Source organism: Manis pentadactyla, chromosome 1 (genome assembly GCF_030020395.1).
Source record: "Manis pentadactyla isolate mManPen7 chromosome 1, mManPen7.hap1, whole genome shotgun sequence".
NCBI classification, from domain to species: Eukaryota; Metazoa; Chordata; class Mammalia; order Pholidota; family Manidae; genus Manis; species Manis pentadactyla.
Window position 1 is genome coordinate 78966070 of NC_080019.1, and position 14431 is coordinate 78980500.

The 14431-nt window shown below is 37.3% G+C and overlaps 1 protein-coding gene and 1 long non-coding RNA gene across 2 annotated transcripts in view; one reads left to right on the plus strand and one right to left on the minus strand.

Moving 5' to 3' along the window:
- The window catches only part of PLSCR4 (phospholipid scramblase 4), a 141194-nt gene extending 140053 nt beyond the window's left edge, over positions 1 to 1141 (minus strand). The window contains exon 1 of the mRNA XM_057498927.1: positions 985 to 1141. The gene's annotated coding sequence lies outside the window, so the exon portion shown is untranslated. The remainder of the gene's footprint in view (positions 1 to 984) is intronic.
- A 678-nt stretch (positions 1142 to 1819) lies between these two features.
- LOC130683030 (uncharacterized) overlaps positions 1820 to 14431 on the plus strand; it is a 36020-nt gene continuing 23408 nt past the window's right edge. Inside the window, exon 1 of the long non-coding RNA XR_008996608.1 lies at positions 1820 to 2037. This is a non-coding gene — a long non-coding RNA (uncharacterized LOC130683030). The remainder of the gene's footprint in view (positions 2038 to 14431) is intronic.

Consider the following 14431-nt stretch of genomic DNA (forward strand, 5'->3'; position numbering starts at 1 on the left):
GAGGATTATCAGGATTTTATTGCTGTTGCTATTGTATGTTACTAGTTTGGTTACAATGCTCCAGTTTCCTTGCACAGGGGCCACTGTGGAAGATGGCAAATGAGTATATTGTGAGGTGAGATTTCTGGAAGGGTGGGCTGTGAGTAAAACTGCAATATTTCCAGAATCTCTTGCCTGGCCTTAGTGTATCTCCATAGCAATAGGTGTTGCCAAGGGTTGGAGATAAGTAGTCCATCTCCATATCAACAGGTAACTACAAAGGTGTGGGAGGGCACATCTGGACCGCAGAAGCTGACTGGTGGCCCTTCTTCTCCAGCCAGGTCACAAGAGACACAGGAGAGTAGAAGTGTATGACTGCTTGTAAGCAATAAACTGGTTTCTCCCACCTTATTTCTCCCTTTGCCTGATTTCGGTTTCAAAGGTATTTTGCCCTGGGATTCCTGACCTACCGCCAGTTACAAAAGGCTTTGCACTTACAAGATAAATCAAGATCTATTACTATGGAATAACAAACATATAGATACCCATATATGGTTACACAGAGCTTTTATTATTAGAATTGCATATAATTATTAATTTAATTATATCTTACTATGAAATCAATCCTACAAACACTTGAGTGAACTTGATGTTGTAAGATTATTCGTATATTCCTGTAAGAGAGGCATGCAACTGAAAATACTAAATCCTTAAGTAGGTGGGAAAACAACTTAGTACATACTGTCTTCACTGGGAACTGTATAGATGGTTTCTTTTTAAAGTATGCAATATAACATGAAAAACTTAAAGGTTAAAAATGGTGACAATACAAATTAGAAGAAAACCAGACTCTAAAAATACGAGTCATTTCATTTTATATGCAAATACACCCCCAAATAAATACATCTCCCAGTCTGCCCGAATTGCTACACGGATGGGTTCCCTCCTGCACCCTCTCCCCCTTCTGCCTGCCAAGCACAGAAAGAAGTTGCTGTAACCCTTTACCTGAGAGTCGGCCTGGCCCGAGTCCGTGGAGCTGCGCCAAGGGAAGGCCTGTGACACACAGGAGGGGCCCGGTGAGCGGGACCAGGCCCGGGACAGGGACGCGCGGGGGCGAGGGCGGCCCGGTGCAACGCGCCAGCAGCCTGCAGGAGGCTGAAAGCGCGGCGCTCTGCCCGGGTTAGGTCCCTCGGGCGGACCCGTTTCCCCAACAGGAAGCCCTCATCCCGGGGCCACTGCCACGGACGCTGAGATCCGGGGGACCCGACGCCCAGGCCCCGCTGGGAGCAGCTCGCTGCGGGACCCCCGCGTCTCCTCGGCAGACGCGAGCGCCAGGCGCCCGCAACTTCGGCCACCACCTACGAGCCCAGGACGCCGGCCTCGCGGCGTAGCTCGGCCGCCAGTGCCGCCCGGACCCCGCTCTCCGCCCGGCCGCCTGGCCGCCCGGCCGCCCGCGGGGCCCCACTCACCGCCCAGCCCGCTGTCTCTCGACCCCCGCGAGGCCAGGCCGGGGTTCTGATTTCATCCGCGAGCAAAGAGAAGGAAGAGAGGGCGTCTCAAATTGAAAACAAAATAGAGCGGCCAGGGGCGGGGCGGCGCAGGGCGCAGGGGCGTGGCCCGGCCTGCCCGGACCCTCCTCCCCCTGGGCGCGCGGCCGCCCGCGCTCCAGGTCCGCTCCCCGCGCCGGGCGCCCCGCCGCTCAGGTCGCCGGTCCCAGAGGCGTCGGGACCCCGGGGCCTGGGCCTCCGGATGCAAACGAGGGGGAGGGGGAAATGAGGAAAAAGTTGTCGCAGCTCTAATGGGGAGGTGAGGACACGGGTAAGAGCCAGTGGGCAGTTACCTCGAATTCCAGAGGCAGGTTCCAGAGCCTGTGAGGAAGGATTTTGCTGAGTTTGGAAAAGAGAAAGACAGCTGCTCCTCAAGAGCCCGGCCGACTCGCCTGTGCTCCCAGCCCCAGGCCCCCGGCTTGGAGAATGGGCCTTGGCAACGCAATGCTGGCTGGAAATACTCAGGCGCCTGCCCAGGCATTTTGCTTTCTTTTCCCCAGGATTGGAGGAGGTCAGTTTGATGTTGGAGGGATGCCAGGAAAAAGGGAGAGGGGAGCAGAGTTCCTTGTGTTCTGACGTTCAGAGAAAAATGCCATTTGGCAATTATCCTTAGTAGGCACAAATGCTTTTTTCCAACTAACGGGGTTCAGGTCTTTGGTGCGCCATGAGGAGGAAGTCAGTCCATTGACAGGAACTGGGAGAATCTAAATGTCCCTGACCTTATAAATTAGAACGAGACAGAAGTATATTGGATTAAGTTCTAAAGAGTACTGCACGATGGGAGAAGTTTGGATAGAGGAAGGTATATGGGAATGGAGTTCTGGAATTTTCATTTTTACTTTGTATGTAGCTATTGATAGTATGCATGTGAGAATAGTTTTTAGAAACTCATTGTATATGTCAGTTATAATTTCCCAAGATTCACCCAAATACAGAAATAGTGTTACATTGAAAGAACAAAGAAACCCGTACCAAAAGTACAGCAAAATATACTATTTATTAATGCTTTGTTTTAGATTAATGAGAATGATCAAGAAACTGAGTTTATGAATGCGAATGTCCACAGTGGCCACATGAAAGGCCCCAAAAAAGTCAAGAGCAATTCATGTGTTGTGAAACATACTGTTTTAGGGAGGCAATGAATCAATAAATGAAAGTACATCATATGTCACAAATCACATGTTTTGAGGGTAGGAAGAATGATTCAAATCCATGTCTTTTTGAAATTACTGATTTGATGACCTTTAAACTTGAATGTTTGGCAGTGCTCCACAATAGGGGAAGTTTGGAGAGAGGAAGACATACGGGAATGGAGTTCTGGAACTTTCTGTTTTCTTTTGTATGTATGCTATTGATAGTATGTGACAATAGATTTTTTAATTGTACTGTATTTTTCATTAGAGATTGCACAGGACATTTCTCAAATGTAGGATTACTGTGCTAAGGTATAAAACTAAGAAGTAGTAACCAAAGCTATGGAGATCTAAACTCAGGTCTTAAAGCCATGATCTGATAATGTTCCAACTTGATTAATAATAAGTTAGGAGATAACAAACAACCTCATTCCTTTTAAAAAAATACCTGATTTTACTTGTCTTGATGCTTTTTAGTTTCATCTTTTCATTTTATTATTTTTAATTGGTTGCCCTTAAGTTGCCATAGTCCACTTAGAATTAATATAATATCATTTAGTACAAAATTAAGAAATTTCCAACATTACATTTCAGTTTCTCAGTCCTCTGTGTCACTGTTTCACATTTTTTACATGTATGTAAGATATAACCTCCATATACATTTTTATGATTTTGGCTTAAAATGTCAGTTGTCTTTTACAGAAATTGAGATGAAAAAAAATTACCTTTGTATTTATCCACATCTACACAATTCCATGTGCATTTCATTTTTCCCTGGACCATTGAGTTTTATATAGTGTCACATCTCTTCAGGCTGAAGAATTTCATTTTGGATATCTAAAGTGCAGGTCTGTTGGCAATAAATTCTCTCAGTGTTTATCATTCTGAAAATTTATTTATTTTGCATTCATTTTTGAAGGTTATCTTTTCTGAACATACAGTTTTGGATTGGCAATATTTTATTTCCTAACACTTTAAAGACATCATCCCTTTGACCTCCATTTTTATCTCATTAAAAGTATTCTATCATTGCTTTTAAGATAACTTTTTTTTTTTGGTTTTGTGTCATTTGTCTATGATACGTGGTTTTCTTTGTATGTTTTCTGCCTGTTCTGTGAGCTTCTCTTCTTCTATGAATATGTCTGTTGTTATTTTTCCCCAGATTTGGTTACATTTCAGCAATTTTTTTTTATGTTTCTTCTCTGCTCCAATTTTTCCCTTATTTCTAGGAATCCAACTGAATGTATGTGAGAACTCTAGATATTGTCCCACAAATTTGTTTGTGTTTTCATTCTTTTATTATTTTCTTAGAATTGGTTATTTTTATGGATCTCTCTTCAAGTTACTAACCTTTATTTCAATTTGTTGTTAAGCCTGTCCAGTGATTTTTCCATTTCAGATGTTACACTTTTCAGTTCTAGTATTTCTATTTGGTTATTTCCTTTCTTAAATTTATATTACAATATCATTGATAGTAGTCACCATGCTGTACATGACATCCCCATGATTTATTTATTTTGTAAGTTGAAGTTTGTACCTTCACCCATTTCAACTACCCCCCACCCCCAACCCTTTCCCCTATGGCAACCACCAATCTATATTCTGTATCTATGGGTTTATTTTTTCTTTTATATTCCACATATAAGTGCTATCATATAGTGTTTGTCTTTCCCTGTAGGACCTATTTTGCACATATAAGTGCAATCATACAGTGTTTGTCTTATCTGTCATTAATTAGCATATTATCCTAATGTCTATCCATGTTGTCACAAATGGCAAGAATTCATTCTTTTACATGTGTGTGTATATGTGTGTGTGTGTGTGTGTGTGTGTGTTATGTTACTGTATATATGGAATGTTATGTATTAATGTACAAGTGAAATACAAAAAAATTTTGTATGGCTGAGTAATGATACATATATAGAATATTATATAATTAATATATAATATACAAAATACATAATTATATAATACAATATAATATTTATATAATATATAAAATGATATATTAATAGTATATCTATTAATGAATTCATTTGTATGGCTGAGTAATGATATATATCATTGTAATGATAAATGATGATTAGTTATGTCATTACATATGATCATATGTAATGATATATCATTACTCAGCCATATAAAGGAATTCATTCTTGCACATATATATGTAGTGTCTTATTTTTCTGTTCACTTATTATAGACAGGTTGTTCCCATTTCTTGGCTATTGTAAATAATGCTGCAGTGAACATGGGGGTGCATATATCTTTTTAAATTCGTGTTTTCTTTTTCTTCCAATAGATATCTAGAAGTGGAATTGCTGAATCATAGGGTACTTCTGTTTTTAATTTTCAGGGGAATCTCCATTGTTTTCCATAGTGGCTGCACCAGTTTACATTCCCATCAACTGTACAAGAGTTTCATTTTTCCACATACTCACCAACATGTGTTATTTCTTGCTCTTTTAGTAATAGCCATTCTCACAGGTGTGAGGTGATATCTCACTGTGATTTTGATGTGCATTGCCTGTTTAGTGGTGTTGAGCATCTTTTTCAAGTGCTTGTTGATCATTTGTACATCTTAATTGATAAAATGTCTATTCAGGTCCTTTTCCCATTTTTAATTGGATTGTTAATTTTTTGATATAGAGTTGTTAAAGTTCTTTTTATGTTTTGGATGTTAACTCCTTTCTGGATATGTGATTTGCAAATATCTTCTCACATTCATTAGATTGCCTTTTTATTTTGTTGATGGTTTCCTTTGTTGTGCAGAATCTTTTCAGTTTAAGGTAGTCCCACTTGTTTATTTTTGCTTTAGGTGTCACTGCCTTTTGAATCAGATTAAAAAAATGTCTCCGAGAGTGATGACAGGAGGATTACTAGGTATGTTTTTTTCTAGGAATTTTATGGTTCTGGTCTTACTTTCAAGTTTTTAATCCATTTTCAGTTAATTTTTGTATGCTTTTAGATAGTGGTCTGATTTCATTCTTTTTCAGGTGGCTGTCTAGTTTCCCAAACACCATTTATTGAAGAGACTGAAGAGACTGCCTTTACCGTGTTGTATATTCTTGCCTCCTGTGTTATAAATTAATTGACCACATATGCATGGGTTTATTTCATTTCAAGGCTCTCTATCCTGTTCCATTGATTTATGTGTATGTTTTTATGTCAATACCATACTGTTTTCCATCCTATACCTTTGTAATATAGTTTGAAATCAGGAAGTGTGATGCCTTAAGTTTTATTCTTCTTTCTCAAAATTGCCTTGGCTATTTAAGATCTTTTGTGATTTCAAATTTTAGTATTATTTGTTCAACTTCTGTGAAAAATGCCATTGGGATTTTGATAGGGATTGCATTGACTCTGTAGATTGCTTTGTGTAGTGTGGACATTTTTACAATATTAGTTCATCCAATTCATGAGCATAGAATATCTTTCCATTTATTTGTGTCTTCATATTTCTGTCACTAATGTCTATACTTTCCAAAATATAGGTCTTTCACCTCCTTGGTTAAATTGATTTCTAGGTAACCTATTCTGTTGGGTGTAATTGCAAATGTGATTGCTTTCTTAATTTATTTCTGCTAGTTCAGTTGTTAATGTATAAAAAGTAACAGCTATTTGTATATTGACTTTGTTCCCTGCAGCTTTACTGAATCCCTTTTATTAGTTTTGGTAGTATTTTAAGGTTTTCTGTATATAAAATCATGTCCTAAAATGGTGATCATTTACTTCTTCCTTTCCACTTTGGATGCCTTACATTTCTTTTTCTTGCCTAATTGCCATGGCTATAGCTCCCAATACTATATCGGATAAAAGTAGTGAGAGTAGGCAACTTGTCTTGTTCCTGATCTTAAGGTAAATGCTTTTAGCTTTTAGCTGTTGAGAATGATGTTTGCTGTGGTCTTATATATGGCCTTCATTATGTTTAGATGCATTCCATCTGTACCCACTTTGTTCAGAGTTTTTATCATAAACAGATTTTGAATTTTGTCAAATGCTTTTTCTGTTTCTACTAAGATGATATTGTGATTGTTATCCTTCATTTGATAATGTGGTGTATCATGTTGATTGATTTGTAGATATTAAACTATCCTTGCATCTCTGGAATTAATCCCACTTTCTCATGGTGTGTGATTATTTTAGTGTACTGTTGAATTCAGTTTGCTAGTTTTATTGAGGATATTTGCATTTATCTTCATTAGGTATTTGGACCTGTAATTTTCTTTTTTTGTGTGGTGCCCTTGTCTAGTTTTGGTAACAGGGTAATACTGGCCTTGTAAAATGAGTTTGAGAATGTCCCCTCCTCTTCATTTTTTTGGAAAGAATTTGAGGATACCTATTAAATCTTCAATGTTTGGTAGAACTTACCAGTGAAATTGTCTGGTTTGGGAATTTTGTTTGTTGGGAATGTTTTGATTACTGATTGAATCTTCTTACCAGCAATTGGTCTTTTCAGATTTTCTATTCTTCATGATTGTAGAATATTTGCTTGGAAGATTGTATGTTTCCTCGGAATTTATCCATTTCTTCTAAGTTGTCCAGTTTATGGGTATGTCATTTTTCATAGTAATGTCTTATGATCCTTTATATTGTTTTGATATCAGTTTTAGTTTCTCCCCTATCATAACCTGATTTTATTTACTTGAGCCCTCTATTTTTTTCCCCATGATTAGGTCTATCAATTTTGTTTATTTTTTCAAAGAAACAGCTCTTAGTTTCTTTTTTTAATCTTCTCTATTCTCTTTTTAGTCTATTTCATTTATTTCTACTCTAGTCTTCGTTATTGACTTACTTCTACTAACTTTGGGCTTTGTTACTTCTTTTTCTACTCCCTTAGATATAAATTCAGATTGTTTATTTAAGTTTTTTTTTTTGCTTTTTGAACTAGGCCTTCATCACTATGAATGCCTTATAACTGCTTTTTGCTGCATCCCATAGATTTGATGTTGTATATTCACTTTCATTGTCTCCAGGTGTTTTGATTTCTATTTGATTTTTTCATTCCCCCATTAATTTTCAGTAGCATGTTGTTTAATCTCTACTTATTTGTGGTTTTCCAGCTTTCTTCTTGTAATTTATATCTAATTTCATACCATTGTGGTTAGCATAGATGCTTGATATGATTTCAGTCTTCATAGATTTCTTCAGACTTACTTTGTGGCCTAGCATATGATCTATCCTGGCAAATGTTTTATCTGTACTTGAGAAAAATGTGTATTTCTTTGCTTTTGGATGGAATGTTCTATATATATCTATTAAGTCCATTTGGCCTAATGTGTCACTTAAAACTGATATTTCCTTATTGATTTTCTGTCTGAATAATCTATCCATTGATGTAAGTGGGGTATTAAAGTACCCTACAATTATTTTATTGCCGTCCAGTCCTCCCTTTAGGTATACTAATATTTGCTTTATATATTTAGGAGCTTTTGGGTGCATAAATATTTACAAATGTTATATTTTCTTATTGGATGACCACTTTGTCATTATATAATACCCATCTTTGTTGTTTATTATACCCTTTGTTGTAAAGTCTATTTTGTCTAAGTATAGCTCCCTCAGCTTTCTTTTGGCTTCCATTTGCATGAAATGTCTTTTTCCATCTTTTCACCTTCAATTTGTATGTGTCATGTGAAGTCAGTCTCTTATATACAGCATATAGATGGGTGTTAGTGTTTTTTTATCCATTAAACCACTCTGTTTTTTAATTGGAGAATTTAGTCCATTTACATTTATAGTAATTATTGACAGGTATGACATTGCCATTTTGTTAATTGTTTCTGCCTATTTTGTACTTTTTTCCTGTTCTTTTGTTCTCATGCTTTTCCCTGTGGTTTGATGACTTTCTGTTGTGCTATGCTTAGATTCCCTTTCATTGTCTTTCATGTATCTATTATTATAGGTTATTTAGTTTGTGGTTGCCATGAGGCTCATGTATAAGTTTATAATGATAAAAGCCTAACTCAAGAAACAGAAAGTCTATTTTAAGTTGATAGCAAGTTAAGTTTAAGTGAGGTCTAAAACTCGGTAATTTTACCATCTCCCCCACCCCACCTTGTTTTATGTTTTTGGTGATACTAAATTTTACAGATTTTTATTTTGTGTATCCCAACTAATTATTGTAGTTATAGTTGTTCTTACTATATCTTTTTTTTACCCTTCATACTAGCTATAAGTGATTAATCTACTTCTTTTACGATATATTTACCTTTACCAGAGAGATTTTTACTTTTTTGCAATTTTTTCTTGTTCTAATTAGGGCCCTTTCTTTTTAACTTAAATCAGTCCTTCCCGTTAACATTTCTTTTAAGGCTAGTTTAGGAGGGGCAAACTCTTTTAGCCTCTGTTTTTCCAGAAAACTCTTGATCTCTCCTTCAATGCTGTATGATAATCTTGCTGGACAGAGTATTCATGGCTGCCAGTTCTTTTTTTCCCTTTCAGCACTTTGAGTATATCATGCCACTCCCTTCTGGCCTGCAAAGTTTCTGCTTAGAAATCTGCTGATATTTTATGGGGTTCCCTTGTATGAACTAAGGTGTTTTTCTCTTGCTGGTTTTAAGATTCTCTCTTTAATTTTTGACATTTTAATTATAATGTGTTTTGGTTTGGGTCTCTTTCAGTTCATCTTGTTTGGAACTTTCTGGGCTTCCTAGATCTGTATGTCTGTTTTCTTTCCAGATTTGGGAAGTTTTCAGCCATTATTTCTTCAAATAAATTTTCTGCCCCCTTTTCTCTCTTTTCTCCTTTTTTGGGCTCTATAATGTGAATGTTGTTCTGCTTGATAAAGTCTTATAAGTCTCTTAAGCTATCTTCACTTTTGAAATTCCTTTTTTTTACCTGCTTTGTTTGGGTTAGTTCCACTCCCCTATCTCCCAGATCATTGATTATTTTTTTCTGCTTCATCTAGTCTGCTGTTTCAACCCTGTAGTGTGTTTTAGTTCAATTGTTGTATTAGTCTGACATTTATTTGGTATTTCTTATATTTTCAGTGTCTTTGTTGAAGTTCCCACAGTGTTCCTTCAATCTTCTCCTGAGTTTGGTGCAGCATCTTTATAACCATTACTTTTAACTCTTTTTCAGGTAAACTACTTATCTCTGTTTCTTTTTTTTTTTCTTTCATTTGGAACACATTTCTCTGTTTCATTATTTTGTTTGTCTCTGTTAGACAGAACAGCTATGTCTCTCAGTCATGAAATGGTAGCTCTGTTTGGGAGCTGAACCTTATTGTTTAACCTTACACTGGTTCCTGGGAGCTTTCCCTGCATGGAGTACAAGCACACCCATCTTTGGGGGTTGGGGTTGGTAGGGCACTCACCTCTGCTTCTGGTGAGGCTGCAGGTGTGGCATGGTTGGGTGGAGCTGTGGTTGTGGTACATGGGTACAGGATAGCTCTAGTGGCTGGAGTGGCAAGACAGTGGCTGCTGTCCCTGGTGGCACCAATTTCGTGGTGCAGGAGGGTGGGTCCTTGTTTGCCATCTCTATCTTGGCTGCAGCAGCTGCACAGGGGTTGGGATTAGCAGGTTAGAGTTATAGTGCAAAAGCCGAAAAAATTCAAAAAGCAATAGTACTAGCAAGTTCAGTGAAAACTGTAAAACAGAGAGGTACAGGGAAACCAGTACCTCTCTTCTTAGAGAAAGTCTCAGCAGGCTTTTGCCTCTCTGAAAGATGCTTTAAGACTAGCAACTGAGTTTCTTTCACATATGGTCTAAGCTGTTTCCAAACTCTTTCTTTTGCACTGTGTCCTGGGATGAGTGAGCCTGTGCACAAGCCCTCTAAGAGCATAAATCTTCAGCCCCTACAATCCTATATCTTTACCCACCCACACCAACCCCCGCACCATGGTAACAGTCACTTCTCAGTGTCTTTGAGACTACTGCTGTTTTTTGTTTTGTTTTTAGATTGCACATATAAGTTAAATCATATGGTATTTGTCTTTCTCTTCCTGGCTTATTAAACTTAGCGTGATACCCTCCAGGTCCATCTATCCTGTTGCAAATGGTAAGTTTTCTTTCCTTTTTTATGGTTGCATAATATTCTATTGTATATATATGCACCACATATTTAGCCATTCATTTTTGACAGATACTGGTTGTTTCCTTATCTTGACTATTGTAAATAATGAGAGTGCATGCATGGGAGTGCATACATTTTTTTGAATCACAGATTTTGTTTTCTTTTGGTAAATTCCTAGAAATAGAATTACTGGCTCATATGGTAGTTCTATTTTTAGTTTTTGAGGAACCTCCAAACTGCTCTCCACAGTGGCTGCACCAATTTACATTTCCAATAACAGTGTAGGAGGGTTCCCGTTTCTCCACATCCTCACCAACACTTGTTATTTCTTGTTTTTTGGATGGTAGCCATTCTGACTGGTGTAAGGTGATATCTCATTGGGGTTTTGATTTGCATTTCCCTGATGATTAATAATGTGGAGCATCTTTTCATGTGCCTGTTGGTCATCTGTATGTCTTCTTTGGAAAAATGTTTATTCAAGTTCTCTGCCAATTTTTAAATTGGGTTATTTGCATTTTTGGTGTTGAGTCATATGATAGCTTGTCTATTCTGGACTTTTTGTATAAATGGGATTATAAAATATGTGGTCTTTTTTGACTGGCTTCTTTCACTTAGTATGGTTTCAAGGTTCATATATATTATAAAACCTTTTTATTGTTGACTATTCCATTTTATGGATATATCACATTTATCCATTCATAAATTGATGGGCTTAAAATTGTTTTTCTATCACTGGCATGTATTTCAAAAAATAACAAGGCATTTCAGAAACCCAAATAATGTAATGCTTTTACAATTATAATTTAAGACAATAATCAATGAGCTTTAATTGCTAACATATGGAAGTCTGCAGGCTTCATTCACTAAAAGCTAAATGCTGCAGTGAATAGTTTTGTACATACATCTTTTATCAAATGTGTGAATGCAAGTGTGATGGTTAATTTTATGTGTCAGCTTGATTAGAGGTCCTCAGATTAAATATTTCTGGGTGTGTCTATGAAAGGGTTTATGAATAAGATTAGTACTTGAATTGGCAGACTCAATAAAGTAATTCTGTTCCTCAGAGCGGGTGGGCATCATCCAATCTATTGAGGGCTTGAATAGAACAAAAGACAGAGGAAGGAGGAATGTGCCTTTCCTTGCCTCACTGCTTGAGCTCGGACATCTCATCTAATCTTCTCCTGCCCTTGGACAGGGATTTACACCATCAGCTCCCCTGGTGCTCTGGCCTTTGTACTCAGAATTACACCACCAGATTTCCTGGGCCTCCAGCTTGCAGACAGTAGGGCATAGGATTTCTTAGCTTCCACAATTATGTGACTCATAATAAATGTCTCTCTGGAGAAACCTGACTAATAGGGTAAGTTTCTCATAATTGAATGAAATGCTGTTATATTGCCTTACAATTTCATTCATCTTTTATTCATTCATGTATCCACATAATGGCAACTGCATAAATCCAAAGCGAATTTCAGTATTCATTTCTATTCATTTAACACAGCTATTATAACTTGGTTCATCTGGGGCAAAAATGAAGGTAGGCAAGTAAGTTACCCTGGGAAAGCTAAAAATGTGACCCTTGTTCAAAGTAATGTGCTTCAGAAATTTTCCAGTACTTCTTAGTAGACTTGGATAAAAAACTGGTTTTAAATCTCTTCTAAGTACTTTCTGAGCAGTTTATCAAAACTAAGTCTAGTCCGAAGATAACTGTGGAAACATTTTTTCACTTTTCCATAATTCTTATTCTTCTTTCCATTTTCTTTTTTAATTTTTTGAATCAGAAAGTTTCTGGGGGGTCATATGAGAAAGCTTACTATTTGAATAACACAGTAAGTCACTTATTTCCTTTAAAGTATTCATCATGTCTTACTTGGTATTTCAGCTAGATCATAGAAAATTACCAGTGATAAATCAGAAAAGCAAATGCTATATTTCACCAGAGTTGTCATCTACTTTTTCACTGTGTCCTTCATTTGACAAATCCATTCCATGTGTAGGCCTTCCCCAGGCAACTTCCTGGGCAGTCTCCTCCTGATCCTTTATTTACTCTGTGAGTAACATGTGGGTTTATATATTCCTGAAATGATACTCTGTTCTGCAGATTGCTTTTCTAAATATAGTCTTTACATTTAGATTTTAAGTTAAGCCATGTATTTCACCTATATATGTTCCGAATATTATACTGTGTACAATATAAACATATTACTGTGTAGCAGGGAACAAGATAACAATTGTTTCAATTGACTACATATGATATTTTGCAAAGAGGAAGAATCTAGAACTAGAAACCTAACAAAGTTGTAGAAGGCTCAGAGCTGAATTTATCTGGGTAAGACTATCAGCTAGATCTCAGAATTTGGAAAGTTAATAAAGCCAGCATTTGGAGCTCTTAATGGAATGAAAAAAATAGAAATATATCAAATACCTATGCTGGTATAATTTCACCAGATAATTTTAAATGTCTATGATGAATCATATATTTCATTTTCTTAGACATCAAAATGAGGATGAATAGTGGCATCAGTATGCACAAACTTAAACGAGAATTTTTTGAATCTGTGAAAAAAACACGAATGACAAAAACTGATTTAGTAGTATGTGTCTTACACCTGTGGAAATCTGAGTTACGGAGGCTCTGGGCTGGGTACATTCCGTAAACAATAATTGCTGCATAAGTCCCTGGCAGACCCACTTGCTCCCAGTGTTAAAGGTAAACAAAGTCAGACACTAGTTAAAATGGTAAGACCAGGTTTTAATTACTAATATACTATTACAATAGGGAAAAAAGTTCAGTGTGACCTAAACACCTCTAAGGTGTTAGAGAGGTGACTGGGTGTTTTAAGAGGAGTATGAAGAACTAGGGAGGCGGGCTAGTGGGGGCTCAGTAGAATCAAAGAAGTGAAAATTACAAAAAAGTGGGAAGCAGGTATTGGTCCTTGTGAAATCCCCAGGGTTTGGTAACCAGTGCTTATTGAAATTAGGTTCCATCTTTCCCACAGCTGCTGGAAGACAGGGCACTGTCTTTGGCGTTCGCTGGAACAAACAGTGAATTCTTTGGACAGCCTTGAGTTCTCTTAGGCAGGTCCTTTTAAGGCAGGATAGGGTCATCCTCTGGATATGGCTCTGAGCTGTTTAAGTCTTTAGAGGCCAAGGTTGAGGCCTAGTCAAGAAGAGGACCTGGAGAAGCCTGACTAGAGTTCAGTCAAAGAGAGAATCTTTGTAACCACAGCACCTTGATCTTCCCAGAGGCTTTTCAGTCTCACTACCAGTTCCCAGGTTCACATCTCTTCCATGTTAATACTTTTCCACCCACATACCAAGCTTTAGGATGAGTACAACATATCTAGAATCTAATAAAAGATAAAAAGTGATTCTTGACATGTGGAAGGAAAAATAATTGTTACTTTCCATTTTTCAACCACACCTCAATGTTGTCACATGTGTGAGTAGAGAAGAAAGAAAGGAGAGTAATCGAGGAGTGGAAAGCATTGTGAGAGAGATTAGCCTGAGAATACTGAAGTTCATCTGGCAATAGATGTTACATGTCTACAAGACCCATAGCATTGCAGTAGGCGCTTAGAAAGCATTCTAATGAGGAAATTCAATACTTTCTTTATGAATCTTAGAATGTCTTGGAAGGCAAAAAAGTAACAGGTAATAAAAATGTAAATATGGAACTCAATTTTATGAAAATAAGTCTTCAGCTGGCATGTTGACATGTTCATTACAATGTATGAAAGAGATTTTGGAGTGCATGGG